The 21,336-nt window shown below is 49.3% G+C and overlaps 1 protein-coding gene across 1 annotated transcript in view; it reads right to left on the minus strand.

Moving 5' to 3' along the window:
• Positions 1-19,884, minus strand: part of PCDH1 (protocadherin 1) — a 375,594-nt gene extending 355,710 nt beyond the window's left edge. Inside the window, exon 1 of the mRNA XM_063928552.1 lies at positions 19,809-19,884. The gene's annotated coding sequence lies outside the window, so the exon portion shown is untranslated. The remainder of the gene's footprint in view (positions 1-19,808) is intronic.
• Between the last annotated feature and the right edge of the window lie 1,452 nt (positions 19,885-21,336).

Consider the following 21,336-nt stretch of genomic DNA (forward strand, 5'->3'; position numbering starts at 1 on the left):
CAATCATCTCTATTGCAAATTAGAGAAATGCGTCTTTGAAGTCAAGTCCATTCCGTTTCTAGGGTACATTGTGTCCGGTTCCGGACTAGAGATGGATCCTGAGAAACTACAAGCAATCCAGAATTGGCCGGTACCCTTAACCCTCAAAGGGGTCCAGAGGTTCTTAGGGTTCGCCAATTATTACCGAAAGTTTATACGAGACTTTTCCACCATTGTGGCGCCTATTACTGCTTTCACCAAGAAGGGTGCTAACCCGTCCAAGTGGTCTGAAGAAGCCATGCAAGCTTTTCATCTTTTAAAACAGAGGTTCATCTCTGCGCCTGTCCTGAAACAGCCTGACATCGACTCTCCTTTCATCTTAGAGGTGGATGCCTCCTCCGTTGGAGTAGGAGCGGTGTTATCTCAGAGGGCTAAAGATGGCCATTTACATCCTTGCAGTTTCTTCTCACGGAAGTTCTCCCCAGCGGAACGCAACTATGCCATTGGCGACCAGGAGTTGCTAGCCATCAAGCTCGCTCTAGAGGAGTGGAGATATCTGTTGGAGGGAGCTTCTCATTCAATCACCATCCTTACAGACCACAAGAACCTTCTATATCTGAAAGGCGCACAATGTCTCAATCCTCGTCAGGCCAGATGGGCACTTTTCTTTTCCAGGTTCGACTTTAAACTCCAGTTCTGTCCGGGCTCTCAGAATCGCAAGGCCGATGCCCTTTCCCGCTCATGGGAGCAAGAAAATGAGTCAGAGTCTTCAGACAAGCATCCTATTATAAATCCGTTGGCATTCTCCACGGTAGGGATGGACTCTACGCCCCCATCAGGGAAAAGTTTTGTGAAGCCGACACTAAGGAACAAGCTCATGCATTGGGCTCATGCTTCCCGCTTTGCCGGACATACAGGTATCCAAAAAACCCTGGAGTTTATCTCTAGGTCCTATTGGTGGCCAACTCTGAAAAAGGACGTTTTGGAGTTTATTGCATCTTGCCCAAAGTGTGCTCAACATAAAGTATCCCGCCAGTCGCCTGCAGGGCAACTGGTTCCACTATCTGTTCCCCGTCGACCATGGACCCATTTGTCGATGGATTTTATTACAGATTTGCCCATGTGCAACAAGTTCAATACCATCTGGGTGGTAGTTGACCGGTTCACCAAGATGGCACACTTCATTCCTCTCACCGGTCTTCCGTCAGCTTCCAAGTTGGCTCAAGTATTCATACAAGAGATCTTCCGACTCCACGGTCTTCCAGAAGAAATTATCTCAGATCGAGGAGTTCAATTCACAGCCAAATTCTGGCGAAGTTTATGTCAAGTCCTCCAAGTCAAGCTAAAGTTTTCCACGGCTTACCATCCTCAGACCAATGGTCAGACTGAGAGGGTGAATCAGGACTTGGAGTCCTTCCTCCGCATCTATGTGTCCTCCTCTCAAGATGACTGGGTTCAATTACTTCCCTGGGCCGAGTTCTGTCATAACAACCAGTATCATTCTTCATCTTCTTCAACACCATTCTTCACCAACTTTGGATTCCACCCTAAAGTCCCTGAGTTCCAACCGCTTCCAGCAACTTCTGTTCCAGCAGTGGATATCACCTTGCATCAGTTTGCCAATATCTGGAAGAGCGTACGATCAGCTCTGCTCAAGGCATCGTTCAGGTACAAGAAGTTTGCGGATAAGAAGCGTCGAGCAGTTCCTGCTCTCAAGGTGGGTGATCGGGTATGGTTATCCACGAAGAATTTGAGGTTGAGAGTTCCCAGTATGAAGTTTGCACCTCGCTTCATCGGTCCTTTTAAAATTGATCAAGTCATCAATCCTGTTGCTTACAGACTCCAGTTACCTCCTTTCTTAAAAATACCCAGGACATTCCATGTTTCCCTGTTGAAACCGTTAATCTTGAATCGGTTTCATTCCTCACTTCCTCCAACTCCGAAAGTCCAAACTCAACGAGGCGTTGAGTATGAAGTGGCCAAGATCCTGGACTCACGTCACCGTTACGGTCGACTTCAGTATCTTATTGACTGGAAGGGTTATGGCCCTGAGGAACGTTCATGGACCAATGCTTCTGATGTCCATGCTCCTGCCTTGGTCCGGAGATTCCATTCCAAGTTTCCTCAAAAGCCAAAGAAGTGTCCTGGGGCCACTCCTAAGGGGGGGGGTGCTGTCACGATCCGGTTATCTGGACGCCATTTCTTACCCATCAGATGCCTCCTAAGGCTGGCTCAGCGCTCCAGGACCGGATCCCATCTGTTATCCTGATGTGCATATTCCCGCATCCTCTCCTGTCTCTCTGGACGCTGTCACAGTAACGCCTTATACATCTGGCATGGCGTCTCCCGCGGCCTCCGCCGCCGTTCCTGAGCTTCTGCATTCAGAGTGGCGATTACGTCAGCCGCGGCCTCCGCTGTGTCCGCGTGGTTGGATGTGCACCTGTCAGCCTGGCGTCTCCTGTCTCCGGTGGCCGGCGCCGCCATTACTGTTTTCCAGACCACATGGATTACAAACCAAACTTCCCTCCAAGTGTCTGCATGGGCGCAGCCATCTTGGATTCTGTCATCTGATCATATTCACCAATCTGCTGTCTGTATTATTAATTTGCATAATTGCCTAGCCAATGCCTTCCTTGCTGCAGGTATAAATAGGTTGTGCCTGAGCAAGGAAGGCGTCAGTGCTTTGGTTGTCAAACCTAGTTCCAGTTTGTCTCTCTTCTGTGAATGTCTTCCAGGTTCCAGCTCCTGTCTCCATACTTCTGCTATAGAGACCCGCACCAGCATTCCATCTGCGGTGTAGCCTGACTCTCCGATCCATACTGGACTCACCTGTTTCCAGCTACAACATCACCTGCTTCCAGCTCAGCTTCCAGCAGTGTACAGCTTCTCTTAAAGGGCCGGTGTCCTTTCTGCAGTTTACCACTCTCCACCGGTATTATTATTTCTCCGCGCTCAAATTCTACATTTCATCTACATTGCATCGTTCTCAAGCTTTATTTATTATTTAACTGGTTCCAGCCAGTATCCACTCCGTGCCAACACCTGTCTGGTTCTAACCAGTACCCACAGCAGCATTTTATCTACAGCAGTCCAGCTTTCCCTGGAACACCAGCTGGTACGATCCTGGGCTTTCCTCATTGCTACAGTTGAGCCTGGTAAGGACTTTCCAACTTGCAGATAATAAGAACTGTCTCATACCACCAGAGCTCTGTGGCCCCTGCCACCCTGTAGTACCCAGGAACTGTATTATTATTTCTCTGCTGATTTTTATGTTACTTTTTACTGCTACTGTGATGCATGGAGTTTGTCATAAATAAATATCATTGACTTTTACTCAAGTTGTCGTGGTCACGCCTTCGGGCGGTTTCTCTTCATGTTACTTACATGTCCAGGGGTCTGATACAACCTCCCAGGTTCCGGTACATCTCAGCCCCTACAACTGAGGCTGCCTTCCGTCAGCTCAGGCCCTCAGTTGTGACAGCAGTGCCCTACTGTACCGTACTGCTATATATTATATACTGGTGGTCAGCAAACTGTGCAAAACTGATATGCACCACAGGTATGGATGGATAGTATACTTGACGACACAGAGGTAGGTAGAGCAGTGGCCTACTGTACCGTACTGCTATATAGTATATACTGGTGGTCAGCAAACTGTGCAAAACTGAAATGCACCATAGGTATGGATGGATAGTATACTTGACGACACAGAGGTAGGTAGAGCAGTGGCCTACTGTACCGTACTGCTATATAGTATATACTGGTGGTCAGCAAACTGTGCAAAACTGAAATGCACCACAGGTATGGATGGATAGTATACTTGACGACACAGAGGTAGGTAGAGCAGTGGCCTACTGTACCGTACTGCTATATATTATATACTGGTGGTCAGCAAACTGTGCAAAACTGAAATGCACCACAGGTATGGATGGATAGTATACTTGACGACACAGAGGTAGGTAGAGCAGTGGCCTACTGTACCGTACTGCTATATAGTATATACTGGTGGTCAGCAAACTGTGCAAAACTGAAATGCACCACAGGTTTGAATGGATAGTATACTTGATGACACAGAGGTAGGTAGAGCAGTGGCCTACTGTACCGTACTGCTATATATTATATACTGGTGGTCAGCAAACTGCAAAACTGAAATGCACCACAGGTATGGATGGATAGTATACTTGACGACACAGAGGTAGGTAGAGCAGTGGCCTACTGTACCATACTGCTATATAGTATATACTGGTGGTCAGCAAACTGTGCAAAACTGAAATGCACCACAGGTATGGATGGATAGTATACTTGACGACACAGAGGTAGGTAGAGCAGTGGCCTACTGTAACGTACTGCTATATATTATATACTGGTGGTCAGCAAACTGTGCAAAACTGAAATGCACCACAGGTATGGATGGATAGTATACTTGACGACACAGAGGTAGGTAGAGCAGTGGCCTACTGTACCGTACTGCTATATATTATATACTGGTGGTCAGCAAACTGTGCAAAACTGAAATGCACCACAGGTATGGATGGATAGTATACTTGACGACACAGAGGTAGGTAGAGCAGTGGCCTTCTGTACCGTACTGCTATATAGTATATACTGGTGGTCAGCAAACTGTGCAAAACTGAAATGCACCACAGGTATGGATGGATAGTATACTTGACGACACAGAGGTAGGTAGAGCAGTGGCCTGCTGTACCGTACTGCTATATATTATATACTGGTGGTCAGCAAACTGAGCAAAACTGAAATGCACCACAGGTATGGATGGATAGTATACTTGACGACACAGAGGTAGGTAGAGCAGTTGCCTTCTGTACCGTACTGCTATATAGTATATACTGGTGGTCAGCAAACTGTGCAAATCTGAAATGCACCACAGGTATGGATGGATAGGATACTTGACGACACAGAGGTAGGTAGAGCAGTGGAGTACTGTACCGTACTGCTATATATATAGTTATACTGGTGGTCAGCAAACTGTGCAAAACTGAAATGCACCACAGGTATTGATGGATAGTATACTTGACGACACAGAGGTAGGTAGAGCAGTGGCCTACTGTACCGTACTGCTATATAGTATATACTGGTGGTCAGCAAACTGTGCAAAACTGAAATGCACCACAGGTTTGAATGGATAGTATACTTGATGACACAGAGGTAGGTAGAGCAGTGGCCTACTGTACCGTACTGCTATATATTATATACTGGTGGTCAGCAAACTGCAAAACTGAAATGCACCACAGGTATGGATGGATAGTATACTTGACGACACAGAGGTAGGTAGGGCAGTGGACTACTGTACCGTACTGCTATATATATATATATAGTTATACTGGTGGTCAGCAAAATTCTGCACTGTCCTCCTACTATATACTACAATGCAGCACAGATATGGAGCGTTTTTCAGGCAGAGAACGTATAATACTGGTGTCACGCACCTCGGGCAGCGGCGACCGCGCTTGTCCCTGCGGGTGGCCTGGTCTGCCCGGCGCCTCTCTTCTCCTGGCGGTCTCCGGCTTCGGCGGCGGGTCGGCGTGTCCCTCCGGCGGCTTCCCGGAAGCAAGGACGCCGCCATCATAAGCGAGGGCAAGGAGGCGGAGCAGGTCTGACATCACCTGCCTGCTCCGCCAATCAGGCTAGGGCGGGGGATTTAAAACCAGACACCAGGCAGAGATCCGGTGCCTGAGTATCTTCGTTTCTCCTGCGGAAGCTGTGATTCCAGAGCTCCCTCGTCCCTGTGATCTCCTTTGCCTCCAAGCATCCTGTGCCTCCAAGCATCCTGTGCCTCCAAGCACCCCGTGCCTCCAAGTACCTCCGTGCCTCCGAGCACCTCCGTGCCTCCGAGCACCTCCGTGCCTCCAAGTACCTCTGTGCCTCCAAATACCTCCGTGCCTCCAAGCACCTCGAGCCTCCAAACACCTTGGTGTCTCCAAATACCTCCGTGCCTCCAAGCACCTCGTGCCTCCAAACACCTTGGTGCCTCCGAACACCTTGGTGCCTCCGAACACCTCTGTGCCTCCAAGCACCTCCGTGCCCCCAATTACCTCGTGCCTCCAAGCACCTCCATGCCTCCAAGCACCTCGTGCCTCCAAGCACCTCCGTGCCTCCAATTACCTCGTGCCTCCAAGCACCTCCCTGCCTCCAAGCACCTCGTGCCTCCAAGCACCTCGTGCCTCCAAGCACCTCGTGCCTCCAAACACCTCCGTGCCTCCAAACACCTCCGTGCCTCCAAACACCTCCGTGCCTCCAAACACCTCCGTGCCTCCAAACACTTCCGTGCCTCCAAGCACCCCCGTGCCTCCAAGCACCCCCGTGCCTCCAAGCACCTCCGTGCCTCCAAGCACCCTCGTGCCTCCGAGTGCCTCCCAGCACTCCCTGTACTCCCAGCACCTCAGTGCCTCCAACACCACAGTGTCTCCAACACCACAGTGCCTTCAATATCTCAGTACCTCAGCCTTCAGTATTTCTACAAGTCTTGTCTTTCAGGAGACCTTCAGGAATTCCTCTGTGCTTCCTGCCTGCCGTCTTAATCCTGCATGAGGAAGACCTACATCCGGCCATCTCTACTGCGACCCAGTAGCGGTTCCTCTTCCCGGTCATCGGAAGAAGCCCCGAGTCCACAACACTCCCAAACCAGGTCAGTGATAGTATACTCAGGCCCCATGGACCCGGGGAATCGGAACACGGACTCAAGTGCCATCCAGAACCTGGCTTCTCGAGTACAAAGTCAGGAAGCGGCACAAGGCCAGGTGATGCAGTACCTCCAACAGTTGTCCGGGCGTCTGGATCAGATTCAGGCGTCTCTAGCCTCAGTAATTCCGGCACCTGTTCCAGTAGTCGCACCAGTCGCCGTTGCCAGCAATGTTCAACCATCGGCCGGTATCACTCCACGCCTTCAGCTGCCTACTCCGTCCCGCTATAATGGGAATCCTAAAAATTGTCGTGGTTTCTTGAACCAATGCGAGGTACATTTCGAGCTACTTGCACACAACTTTCCTACAGACCGGTGCAAGGTAGCATATATTATTTCTCTGCTGGAAGGTTCTGCTTTGGATTGGGTGTCTCCATTATGGGAACGATCTGATCCCATTGTTTCCAACTATACCAACTTCATCTCGTCCTTTCGAAGGATTTTCGACGAACCCGGCAGAATGACCACTGCTTCTTCCGACTTGCTCCGTGTTCGACAGGGCGCCCGTTCCGTGGGTCAGTACGTGGTTCATTTCCAGACCATTGCTTCCGAACTACGCTGGAATAATGACGCCCTGAGAGCTGCCTTCTGGAACGGTCTTTCCGACCGGCTGAAAGATGAGCTGGTTACCAGAGATCTGCCGGATCCATTAGAAGATCTGATTTCCCTTTGCGTCAAGGTGGATCTTCGGATGCAGGAGCGTGGAAGAGAACGTTGCCGTCCGGATCGTTCCAGGTTCCGGAATCCTACTCCTAGACCGGTGGCCTCACCTAGCTCAGATGGGCCCATGCAAATTAACCGATCCCGACTGTCTCCGGAAGAATGACAGCGTCGTCGTGAGGGTAAACTCTGCCTTTACTGTGGAGCCGCGGATCATTTTCTTAAATCTTGTAAATCTCGTCCGGGAAACGGGCAGGCCTAGCTTGTTCCGGAGGAGTCAAGCTGGGGGTTACGACAAAAGCTTCTCCAACTTCGGACTGTTTGCTTCCAGTAACTCTAGTCTCCGATTCAGTCTCCAAGTCTTGTGAAGCCCTATTGGATTCCGGAGCTGCAGGGAACTTCATTTCTTCCTTCTGTGCCCAAAGCTTGGGTTTAAAGTTACGGCCTATCGAGCGGCCAATTTCACTGACGGCCATCAACGGGACTAGAATTTCCAAAGGTCTTATAATGTGGCGCACGGGGCCAGCTAAGCTGCAGGTCGGGGCTCTACATCAGGAAGATTTGGAACTCTTGGTAATCCCAGAAATGCCCCATGATCTGGTTCTTGGAATGCCTTTGCTAAAAAGTCATAATCCCCACATCGACTGGAAGTCGTCACAAATTCTGTCCTGGAGTTCCTTTTGTCACACTAATTGTCTTACTCCTGTTTGTCCGCTCCGTGTCACCTCCAAAACGGATGAAGAGCACATTCCGGAGGCATATCAAGGGTACAAGGACGTATTTTCGGAACAAGCTGCTGACCTGTTACCACCTCACAGGCCTTGGGACTGCCCTATTGACCTTGTCCCAGGGAAGACGCCACCCCGTGGTCGCACATATCCCCTGTCTCTTCCCGAGACTCAAGCCATGTCGGAGTATATTAAGTCCAATATGCTCAAGGGATTTATTCGCCCCTCTTCCTCCCCTGCTGGTGCGGGCTTCTTTTTCGTGAAGAAAAAGGACGGGGGGTTGAGACCATGCATCGACTACCGCGGCTTAAACGACATTACTATTAAGAATAAATACCCCTTGCCACTAATCACAGAATTATTTGATAGGGTTCGTGGTGCCCGCATTTTTTCCAAACTCGACTTGAGGGGAGCTTATAATCTTATACGCATCCGAGAGGGGGATGAATGGAAGACTGCCTTTAATACCCGAGATGGGCATTACGAATACTTGGTGATGCCGTTTGGTCTTAGTAATGCTCCCGCGGTTTTCCAGGGATTCGTCAATGAAATCTTTCGTGACATGCTGTATCAGAGTGTTGTGGTATATTTGGACGACATACTGATCTTTTCCAAGAATCTTGTCGAACACAGGACTCAAGTCAAAGAGGTGCTCCACCGTTTACGAGAGAATCATCTCTATGCCAAGCTTTCCAAATGTACCTTTGAAGTAACATCTATTCCGTTCCTTGGTTATATCATCTCGGGGACGGAGCTTCGCATGGATCCGGAAAAGCTGTCTGCCATTCGTGACTGGACTCAGCCTCTTTCTTTGAAAGCAATACAAAGGTTCCTGGGCTTTGCGAACTACTACAGGAAATTCATTAAGGGTTTCTCCACCATCGTTGCGCCCATTACCGCCCTGACGAGGAAGGGTTCTAATCCAAGTTTGTGGCCTCCGGAAGCCATTGTAGCTTTTTCTCACTTAAAGTTAGCTTTCATGACGGCTCCAGTTCTCCAACAACCAAATTTCGATGAACCCTTCTTCTTAGAAGTTGATGCATCTTCAGTCGGGGTTGGGGCTGTTCTCTCCCAGTACTCCTCTGATAAGAAATTACATCCGTGTGGCTTCCATTCTCGTAAATTCTCTCCGGCCGAACGAAATTACACTATTGGAGACCAGGAACTCTTGGCTATCAAATCTGCCTTGGAAGAGTGGAGATATCTTCTGGAAGGGGCTAAACATGTGTTTACCATCTACACGGATCACAAGAATTTGCTGTACATCAAATCCGCACAATGCTTGAATCCTCGCCAGGCGAGATGGGCACTTTTCTTTTCCCGATTCTCGTTCATTATCAAGTACCGGGCCGGGACTCTCAATATTAAATCAGATGCGCTTTCCCGTTCACAAGTTTCCACAGACGAGGATGAACCTCCTGAGCGGGGTTTAATTCTGAATCCAGTTTCTGTCTCTGCTGCTTTAACTACTCCAGCTCCTCCTCCTGGAAGAATGTCCGTACCAGCTAGATTCCGGCCAGGAATACTACTGTGGGTCCATAACTCCAAGTTTTCCGGTCATCCCGGTGCCCAGAAGATGTACAAGTTTCTGCAAAGGTCTTACTGGTGGAACACCATGAGGAAGGATGTACAAGATTGTGTTAATTCTTGTCCCCAATGTACACAACATAAATCTCCTCGTCTGCCTCCTGCAGGGTTACTTCGTCCTCTGCCTATCCCTGTGAGACCCTGGACTCACATTTCCATGGACTTCATCACTGACTTGCCCTGTTCCAAGGGTTGCAACACCGTTTGGGTTATCGTTGACCGTTTTTCGAAGATGGCACACTTTGTGCCTTTGACTGGTTTCCCGACAGCACCGAAACTGGCTCTACTGTTTATCCAAGAACATTTTCGTTTGCATGGGTTGCCACTAGAGATTGTTTCTGACCGTGGAGTACAGTTCACCGCCAGGTTTTGGAAAGCCCTCTGTTCAACCCTACAAATTAAACTTAAGTTTTCGTCCGCTTATCATCCCCAAACAAATGGTCAAACGGAACGAGTCAATCAAGATCTAGAGACTTTTCTTCGTTTGTATCTCTCTCCTTCACAGGACAACTGGGTGGAGTTGTTGCCTTGGGCGGAGTTTGCCCATAACCATTTGTTTAATTCTTCCACTGGGGAATCACCATTCTTCGTCAACTACGGGTTCCATCCCCGTGTTCCAGAATTTCCAAGCCTTCCGAGAGTAGAGGTTCCTGCTGTAGCGTCCACTCTACAACACTTTGGACAAATTTGGAGAAAGGTTCATGCTAATCTTAAGAAGGTTTCTGTCCGGTACAAGTTCTTCGCAGATAAGAAACGGCGAGCCGCACCTCAATATAAAGTTGGGGACAGGGTATGGCTGTCCACACGTAATCTCCGGTTGAAGGTGCCCACCATGAAATTCGCTCCAAGGTTCATCGGTCCTTACCCGGTGCTACAAGTCTTAAATCCTGTGGTCTGTAAACTGGGTTTGCCTGCTCATCTTCGAATACCTAACGCCTTTCATGTTTCTCTACTCCGTCCCCTCATTCTGAATCGGTTCCACTCAGAATTCCCTAGGCCAACGTCTGTAGTGGCAGAAGCTGGAGCGGAGTTTGAAATCAAAGCTATTCTTGACTCTCGTTATCTTCATAAAAAATTACAGTACTTGGTGGACTGGAAGGGTTATGGTCCTGAGGAGAGAAGTTGGATTGAGGCTACTGAAGTAACGGCTCCTCGTCTGGTTCGGATCTTCCACTCCAGACATCTGACTAAGCCCGGGAAGTGTCCAGGGGCCACTCCTGGAGGAGGGGGTACTGTCACGCACCTCGGGCAGCGGCGACCGCGCTTGTCCCTGCGGGTGGCCTGGTCTGCCCGGCGCCTCTCTTCTCCTGTCGGTCTCCGGCTTCGGCGGCGGGTCGGCGCGTCCCTCCGGCGGCTTCCCGGAAGCAAGGACGCCGCCATCATAAGCGAGGGCAAGGAGGCGGAGCAGGTCTGACGTCACCTGCCTGCTCCGCCAATCAGGCTAGGGCGGGGGATTTAAAACCAGACACCAGGCAGAGATCCGGTGCCTGAGTATCTTCGTTTCTCCTGCGGAAGCTGTGATTCCAGAGCTCCCTCGTCCCTGTGATCTCCTTTGCCTCCAAGCATCCTGTGCCTCCAAGCATCCTGTGCCTCCAAGCATCCTGTGCCTCCAAGCACCCCGTGCCTCCAAGTACCTCCGTGCCTCCGAGCACCTCCGTGCCTCCGAGCACCTCAGTGCCTCCGAGTACCTCCGTGCCTCCGAGCACCTCCGTGCCTCCGAGCACCTCCGTGCCTCTAAGTACCTCCGTGCCTCCAAGTACCTCCGTGCCTCCAAGTACCGCCGTGCCTCCAAATACCTCCGTGCCTCCAAGTACCTCCGTGCCTCCAAGCACCTCGAGCCTCTAAACACCTTGGTGTCTCCAAATACCTCCGTGCCTCCAAGCACCTCATGCCTCCAAACACCATGGTGCCTCCGAACACCTCTGTGCCTCCAAGCACCTCCGTGCCCCCAATTACCTCGTGCCTCCAAGCACCTCCGTGCCTCCAAGCACCTCGTGCCTCCAAGCACCTCGTGCCTCCAAGCACCTCCGTGCCTCCAATTACCTCATGCCTCCAAGCACCTCCCTGCCTCCAAGCACCTCCCTGCCTCCAAGCACCTCGTGCCTCCAAGCACCTCGTGCCTCCAAGCACCTCCCTGCCTCCAAGCACCTCCGTGCCTCCAAACACCTCCGTGCCTCCAAACACCTCTGTGCCTCCAAACACCCCCGTGCCTCCAAGCACCCCCGTGCCTCCAATTACCTTGTGCCTCCAAGCACCTCCGTGCCTCCAAGCACCCTCGTGCCTCCGAGTGCCTCCCAGCACTCCCTGTACTCCCAGCACCTCAGTGCCTCCAACACCACAGTGTCTCCAACACCACAGTGCCTTCAATATCTCAGTACCTCAGCCTTCAGTATTTCTACAAGTCTTGTCTTTCAGGAGACCTTCAGGAATTCCTCTGTGCTTCCTGCCTGCCGTCTTAATCCTGCATGAGGAAGACCTACATCCGGCCATCTCTACTGCGACCCAGTAGCGGTTCCTCTTCCCGGTCATCGGAAGAAGCCCCGAGTCCACAACACTCCCAAACCAGGTCAGTGATAACTGGTGGTCACTGGTCAGCAAAACTCTGCACTGTCCTCCTACTATATAATACTGCTGGTCCCCAGTCCCCACAATAAATCAATTAGCACACTGAGAACAGATATTTGCAGCACACTGAGCACAGTCAGATATGGAGCGTTTTTCAGGCAGAGAACGTATAAATTTGCACTTGCAGCACACTGAGCACAGATATTTGCAGCACAATTTGCAGCCCACTGAACATAGAAACTGAGAGGACGCCAGCCACGTCCTCTCACGATCATCTCCAATGCACGAGTGAAAAATGGCGGCGACGTGCGGCTCCTTATATAGAGTACGAATCTCGCGAAAATCCGACCGCGGGATGATGACGTTCGGGCGCGCTCGGGTTAACCGAGCAAGGCGGGAGGATCCGAGTCTGCCTCGGACCCGTGTAAAATGGGTGAAGTTCGGGCGGGTTCGGATCCCGAGGATCCGAACCCGCTCATCACTAGTCCGAAGCAAGTATGTCTTCTACGTGCTGGATGAAGGTCTCCACTGCAGCTTCCAGTGACTCAAAACAATCCCCCGCAGCTTGATTTGTGCGTACACGTAGAAGTTGCAGGGGGCCAGGTCTGGACTGTACAGCAGATGACCAATCTCCTGGATGCCTTCCTGGGTCAGAATATCCACCACTTTCCTGGATTTGTGGGCAGGCGCATTGTCGTGATGGAGAAGAACACCACAAGAGCAAGTTCTGTCGTGGCAGGGATTGGTTGATGTGTTACGTCCCAGTAGCAGTGAGCCGGTACGGTAGCTACATGACCAGTCTTTGCCATAAAAAAGCCACCATCTGCTTGGTCATGCTGCGCTCACGTCAGAACTTCTGTGTCGGCACACCTCCAACATGGGTCCTCTGGGCCAACTGTTTGGTCTTGTGGTATTAACTGTAGATATAGGATTCATTGCCACTGTTGATCTACCAGACAGGGTTTGAGTGACCGCCCTCAAACTTGGCCAGTGTGTTGTGGCACAAAGTCACCCAAGCCTCCTGCTCTCAAGTCAGCTGATGGGGTAACCAGCGTGCAGATACCTTGCTCATGCCAAGCTTTTCATGGAGTATCAAGCGGATAGATCCTGATGAGATACCTATCTCCTCTAACTGAGCCACGGTCACCATGGTGTCCACCTCAACTATGGCTTGTACGGCAGTAATGTTGTCCTCAGCGATGGACACAGTTCGGCAGCAGCACCCCTCGTCTTCCAGGGGCCATTTCCCGCGCTGAAATTCTGCAAACCACTCAAACACAGGGACGGTGCTTCTTCCCCAAAAGCAACTTGCAGTCAGTCAACACTTTTCTACTGACGCAGTCCGCTCTTGTAGTCATAGTAGATCATGGCTGTCCAGAGGTCTCTGCTGAGCTGCATAATGAGTTTGTGAAGGAAGTGAACATGCTGACTTCTTTGGTGTGCAGTGCTGCTTATACAAGATTCTGTGCCCTGACATTTCACAGGTCAGAGATTACAGTTCACAACCAGACAGTCAGATTGTGTCTACTCTATCTACTGTATGCACTGCACATCCGCAAAACTTATTGCACACCACTCGTATTGTAGGGCAGATTTATCTACCCCTTACAAATAGTGGTGTTGCCTATAGCAACTAACCACGTTCTAGTTATTACTTATATAGGGGGTAATTCCAAGTTGATCGCAGCAGGAATTTAGTTAGCAATTGGGCAAAACCATGGGGGTCATTCAGAGTTGTTCGCTCGTTATTTTTTTCTCGCAACGGAGCGATTAGTCGCTAATGCGCATGCGCAATGTCCGCAGTGCGACTGCGCCAAGTAAATTTGCTATGCAGTTAGGAATTTTACTCACGGCATTACAAGGTTTTTTCTTCGTTCTGGTGATCGTAATGTGATTGACAGGAAGTGGGTGTTTCTGGGCGGAAACTGGCCGTTTTATGGGAGTGTGTGAAAAAACGCTACCGTTTCTGGGAAAAACGCGGGAGTGGCTGGAGAAACGGGGGAGTGTCTGGGCGAACGCTGGGTGTGTTTGTGACGTCAAACCAGGAACAACAAGCATTGAACTGATCGCACTGGAAGAGTAAGTCTCGAGCTACTCAGAAACTGCACAGAGAAGTCTTTTCGCAATATTGCGAATCTTTCGTTCGCAATTTTGATAAGCTAAGATTCACTCCCAGTAGGCGGCGGCTTAGCGTGTGCAAAGCTGCTAAAAGCAGCTTGCGAGCGAACAACTCGGAATGAGGGCCAAAGTGCACTGCAGGGGAGGCAGATTTAACATGTGCAGAGAGAGTTAGATTTGGGTGTGGTGTGTTCAATCTGCAATCTAAATTGCAGTGTAAAAATAAAGCAGCCAGTATTTACCCTGCACAGAAATAAAATAACCCACCCAAATCTAACTCTCTCTGCACATGTTAAATCTGCCCCCCTGCAGTGCACATGGTTTTGCCCAATTGCTAACTAAATTCCTGCTGCGATCAACTTGGAATTACCCCCATAGTACATTCTATAAAATTATAGCTAAAATCTGATTGGTTGCTATGGGCATGCATTTTGGAGTTCCATCCCATAACTAATATTGTTATGTAAATCCAGAAGAAAATCAGGAATTTCACAGAAGTGAGATAGGAGAAGCAAGTAAGTACATGATGTATATGCATAATCTAAAAATGATAGATGCATAATACACCCCATAACTATATGGGGCCCATTCATGACCAGTAAATGTAAGTGAAAATACTTATTCTCACATTTGTAGGGGTCAATCGAATTAGGTGCACGTTGTGTCCTCCTGGGAGCTCGCACTGCGAATTACGTTTGCAATCCAATTTTGAACTTGCATTGAATAATTTGATAAAATTTGCTTTTTGTGTGTGTGGATGTGCACCCCACTGAGCAGGTGAAAGGGTAGGGAAAGCTGTATTTTAAGGTGAAAATGTTGGGATTATGGGATCGAATCACGTTTGAAAGTGAAGCAAAAAAAGCAAGTAACTTTGTGTCTGGAACAAACCAAGGCCCTCATTCCGAGTTGTTCGCTCGCTAGCTGCTTTTAGCAGCATTGCACACGCTAAGCCGCCGCCCTCTGGGAGTGTATCTTAGCTTAGCAGAATTGCGAACGAAAGATTCGCAGAATTGCGATTAGAAATTTCTTAGCAGTTTCTGAGTAGCTCGACACTTACTCTGCCATTGCGATCAGTTCAGTCAGTTTCGTTCCTGGTTTGACGTCACAAACACACCCAGCGTTCGCCCAGACACTCCACCGTTTCTTCAGACACTCCTGCGTTTTTCCCAGAAACGCCAGCGTTTTTTCACACACTCCCATAAAACGGCCAGTTTCCACCCAGAAACACCCACTTCCTGTCAATCACACTACGATCACCAGAACAATGAAAAATCCTTGTTATGCCGTGAGTAAAATACCTAACTTTTGTGTAAAATAACTAACCGCATGCGCTCTGCGAACCTTGCGCATGCGCAGTAAGCGACTAATCGCAATATAGCGAAAATCGGCAACGAGCGAACAACTCGGAATGACCACCCATGTTGCCATACAAAGGGAGTAAAAATAAACGTATATTTTTTCTGTGCAGGGTACATAATGGCTGCTTTTGCATGTAGCCCACAAATGGTAGACAGATTTATTTTTACACTGCGATTTAGATTTCAGTTTGAACACACCCCACCCAAATCTAACTCTCTCTGAACGTTACATCTGCCCCACTTGCAGTGCAACACGGTTTTGCCTTGTTGCTTGTTTTTTTGCTTTACTTGCAAGCATGAATCAGGGCCCCAGTGCAAGACCTTTGGTACACTCATACTAATGAACAATTATGCACTTGGAGGGGTTTAAATAGTATAAGTTGACCAAAAAAGGCATGTCAGTTTTCAGGTGAATGTCTATAAAAAGCTCAATAATAGGTTAAATTACGTGGGGGTGTAAATTATGTGGGACAGGTATGTGGAGGTGTAAATGAAGTGGAACAGGTATGTTGAGGTGTAAATGATGTTGGACAGGTATGTAGAAGTGTAAATTATATGGTGCATTTATGTGGGGATGTTATGTTAATGGGTGAGGTTTTTTTTTATAACTTACAGCTGAGAAGTGAAAGTGTTTTTTTCAACTTTTCACAAACTTGTATAAAAACACTGACAAGTCACTATACAATTTTCTGTGTCACAGAATGCTGGAAAGACTTGGATGAAAAACACTTGCTAGTTGCTTCAACCATTAATACAAACTGCAAAAATCATCCATTTGACACCTTATAAAAACATCCGCTACTAACCGCGTTCTGTATGGTCCGATTATCTCACTTGTCAAAGTAATGGGCTACAGGACAGTTTCCTTACTTTTTCGTGCACTTATCCCAAGCAGCATTTTCTGAAAAAATAGTATTTTGGTTACCTACTGGTAAATCCTTTTCTCGTAGTCCATAGAGGATGCTGGGGTCCACATTAGTACCATGGGGTATAGACGGGTCCACTAGGAGCCATTGAAACTTCAAGAGTTTGAGAGTGTGGGCTGGCTCCTCCCTCTATACCAGACTCAGTCTAGAAACTGTGCCCGAGGAGACGGACATCTTCGAGAGAAGGATTTAACACAGATAGTGGCGAGATTCACACCAGCTCACACATACGAGGCACATCAAGCTAACTAGCTTGAAAAACTCAGCAACTGCTGAAACATTACTTACCAAGTAACAATGCAGTACATAACTAAACAAAGCCGTACTGAACCAGATAACGGTTGCAGGAAAACGAAGCGCTGGGCGGGCGCCCAGCATCCTCTACGGACTACGAGAAAAAGATTTACCAGTAGGTAACCAAAATCCTATTTTCTCTTACGTCCTAGAGGATGCTGGGGTCCACATTTGTACCATGGGGATGAACCAAAGCTCCCAGAACGGTAGGGAGAGCGCGGAGGCTCCTGCAAAACTGATTGGCCTCTGATGATCTGAAGTTCAGCCAAAGTATCGAACTTGTAGAACTTAGCAGACGTGTTCAACTTCTGTATTTTTGATACAATATTTTAAATACATATATTTTTCAAGCAATGTTTTCATGCCTTGAGTGATTTCACTCAGTGTCCAGTCAGCGGAGACAGTGGCTCAGACCCCGCAGGGCGGACACTGCTCCCTCCTCAGTCCCTCGCTGCAGGGAGGCTGTTGCCAGCAGCCTCCCTGTAAAACAAAAAACTGTAAAAAAACATTTTACTAGGAAAACTCAGGGGCATTTTCTAAACTGAGTCTGGTAGGAGGGGCATAGAGGGAGGAGCCAGCCCACACTCTCAAACTCTTAAAGTGCCAATGGCTCCTAGTGGACCCATCTATACCCCATGCTACTAATGTGGACCCCAGCATCCTCTAGGACGCAAGAGAAAGTCGTGTAACCTCGCCACGAGTACAATGAATGGCATTTCTAATCAGATCTCGCATTTCTTGGGCGCACACATTTGTGCGATGTATGCAAGTATCATGTAGCAAACTCACATCTAATTGAAGTTGTCCCTGTAAAGTCCAGGTCCAGTATATCAATGATATCTTCTGCTTACCTTGCAGCCCAGACAGTGCCAGATTAAGGTCCACATGGGCCTGGAGCTGAAATTTACAAAGGGCCTATGGTGTGCCTTGATAGGAGGTGTAACAAGTGCTGCGGTGGGGGTGGTCAAAATAGGGTGTGTGGCCTGTGCTATGGGTGTGGCATGGAGGTCATCCCCTCATGGGCTTGTCGCGCTTCAGGCCTGGTGGCGAGTATCCTGACCGCCACGTTCCCGTCAGCCGGGAAACTAACTGCTTCCCATGTGTATATGTGTGTGTGTGTGTGTGTGTGTGTTTGTGTAAAAAAATATGCACTCGTCATTCATTTACAGCCTCCAAAATGCTCACTCAAAAACGCCAACACAGTCCAAGTGCAGCCGCAGAACAGATTCAATGAAGAGGCCACTCTCCAAAAGTTGCTTTACACAAAATTACATATTTAATGAATCAGCTTGCCTTCATCACCACCCAGTAAAAGAAACTGCAAGCTTCTGAGATCCAATAATTATCATGGCAACCATAAAACCAATATGCAAATCAATGCCATCTCATCCTTATACTTAGTTTGTCAACCTCGGTCCCCTCCTGGGCTGCTAGAGACATGCAACAGAGTGTTAATGAGCCATGCATCAGAAGTCTGTAAAACAGTGACTTGCGCTCAAAACAACACTTAAGCCATCTCTATCTAATCAGATCATACACCTGGCAGCCGGGGGCCCGTGCGTGTATTCCATCGCACTGCACATGCTCACCGGAACGTCATGCGTTCCACCGTAATGCGCATGCTCACCCGCACTTCCGGTGCGGGTGAGCGTACCAGCACCATTGCTCCTCCTCACTACACACATCTAATAATAACTGTTAAACTCACATCTGGCTGCTCAGAGAGTAAGTAACACTGTGAAGTGCAGTGTGCACAATACAATAAGTGTAAACATATATAGTCTGCAGGATGTAGTTAAAATGGTGCCGCATGGAATCTCGGTGGCTAAAATACAGAGGCCGGAATCCTGAACGGCAACATAATGCCGGTATCAAAATCCCGAAGGAGCTCGGGATCATGGCATCAAAATCTCGAACGTACTTTTAGTGGGGCTCGATCATGTTTTGCCACGGAGGAGGGGGGTTTGGTTTAGGCATTAGAAGGGGGTTAGGGTTAGGGTGCAGGTACGGTAAGGTTATGGTTAGGTACCGGGGAGGGGGGGTTAGGTTTAGGCACTTGGAAGAGGAGGTTTGGGTTAGGCACCAAGCAGGGAGGGATAGGTTAGGCAGCGGAGATGGTAGGGTTAGGCACAAGCAGGGAGGGTTAGGGTTAGGCACCAGCGGGGAGGGTTAGGGTTAGGCACCCACAAGGGAGGGCTAGGATAGGGGCAGGGGAGGGTTGAAGTACTTTCTGGGGGCTGAAGGCATTCTGATGTTTGGGATGCCGCTGTCAGTATTCTGACCAATGGCATCCCGTCCAATGATATAACATAACGAATCCCAATCTGCTGCACTACTACTGTATGTCACTAACGCAAAATGACACAATCTAAAAAATAAAATAAAAACTATAAATGTTACATAAATAACAAGCTACTTGGTCAGGATTCCCTTATAAATCTAATCACAGAAAGCATCTAGAATTAATGTTCTCGTTTAACCCTCTTGGAGCGATAGTGTCTAATGTGGAGGGGTTGGGTTTGAAATGCCAGGGGTCAGAATACCGACCGCGCCATTCCCTTTGATGGGGATCCGGACAGGGGAAGGTAAGTATGGGATCCGGTCTCTAGGTCGTCAGTAACTAGGTCGACACCATCTAGGTCGACCACTATTGGTCGACAGTAACTAGGTCGACAGGGTCTCTAGGTCGACATGTTCTAGGTCGACCTTTCCCCAATGCTCCCCTAACTCTAACCCTCTGTTCCCACAGTCTAAACCTAACCCTCCCCAGCCTGGAGCCTAACCCTACCCCTCCCTGGTGATGCCTATACTTAACCCCCCCACTACAGCCTAAACCTGACCTCCCCAACCACCCCCCCCCCCCCTCCCCCCCAAATGCTCCCCGCTGGCTTACCTTTATGGCTGTCTGGCAGTCAGTCATTGGGGATCCTGGCTGTCGAGATGTTGGTGCCGGAATTGTGATCCCAGTTGGGATGCCGGACCCAGCGTTCTAAGCAGTGTCAGGATTCCGGCGTCGGTGTTTCAACTGACGGTGTACTGACCATTCCCGGGCTGTTGAATAACAAAGTGTGGAATGGGATAGAGTGGAAGAGGAATGGATTTTATATTTCTGTATATACATATATAAAAATAATAAACTCAGTCAACAGCACTCCACTCCAATTGATACATATCACTATTACCGGTGCCCTCCAGGTGTGGACCTTAACAAATACAAATGCAGCAGTCGGGACCTTAACAAATACAAATGTAGCAGTCGGCGGCCACTCACGGTAGTGGAAATAAAGACAGCAGTCTCGTCTGCGGCGTCGACACTGCAGACCAGACTGCTGTATTTATTTCCACTACCGTGAGTGCCGCTGACTACTACATTAATAATAATAAACTATTTTTTTCCTTGTAACCTTCATGTCCCCACCACAATCCACTTGCCTGGTTTCTGCACTTTATAGAAGCAGTGGAGGGAAAAGAAGTCATGACTCAGGAGGCACTGGGCTGGCCCAGAATAGGGAGGAGACTGGAGGATGGAAAACAGAATAGGGGAGGGACCAGCCTGAAAAGGAGCTCGGAGCATTGGTGGCTGGTCCCAGGGGAGTGGTTAGCTACAGAATTAGCTGTCCAGCTAATCCTGGAGAACAGCAGCTGCAGCACAGTGACAGCAGTGAGAGGCTACAGCATGCTATAATCACCACACACTCACAGTCTACACCATCCAGTCACAGCTGCAGCCTCTGTACAGCCCCTCCGATATAGAACCAACCCTCTGTACAGCCTTAATGCCAGCAGCACCTGTAGTGGCATTAGCATACTGTGATCCGGATGGCTCCGCCCCCGACCGAAACCCCGCCCCCTGTGACCACGCTGCTGTGTGTCAGTGTCTGGGCCCTAAACTGCTTCTTTAGTACTGGACCGGGGGGCAACTGTCATCCTGCCCCCCGAAGGCAGCCTGCCATTGGTTGCGATGCTCATGCGGTGCCTGCTCCTTGTGCCCTAGTGGGAAAGGGGAGGAGCTGAGAGAGGCCCCTCCTCCTCATCCGGCCGGGCCGTCCTCTTCAGCTGCAATAAATCTGGGGGAAAGGAGTTGTGACTGAGTAGATTGGCTCCTCCTCCACCCTGGCTGTGCAGACTCGCGTCACTGGGTAGTGGTGAGCACAGAGACAGCAGCACCGCTACTCCTAGTCTAGGGGGAGAGCAGCCCCTCCTCCCACTTGAGCTGGGATTTCTATGTATACACAGACTAGGGCACTGTCCATGGCGTCGGACAAGGTGCTGGCAGCAACTGCGGCATACAATGAGTCACTGTGACTCATTGCAATGTCGGCGGATATGGGGTTTCACTGCTGCGGGCTCTGGGCCTATTTTTAATGGGTGGCCTGGAGCTGCAGCTCCATCCGCCCCATTGTTAATCCGGCCCTGAGCCC

This window comes from Pseudophryne corroboree, chromosome 6 (genome assembly GCF_028390025.1).
Source record: "Pseudophryne corroboree isolate aPseCor3 chromosome 6, aPseCor3.hap2, whole genome shotgun sequence".
Classification (NCBI taxonomy): domain Eukaryota; kingdom Metazoa; phylum Chordata; class Amphibia; order Anura; family Myobatrachidae; genus Pseudophryne; species Pseudophryne corroboree.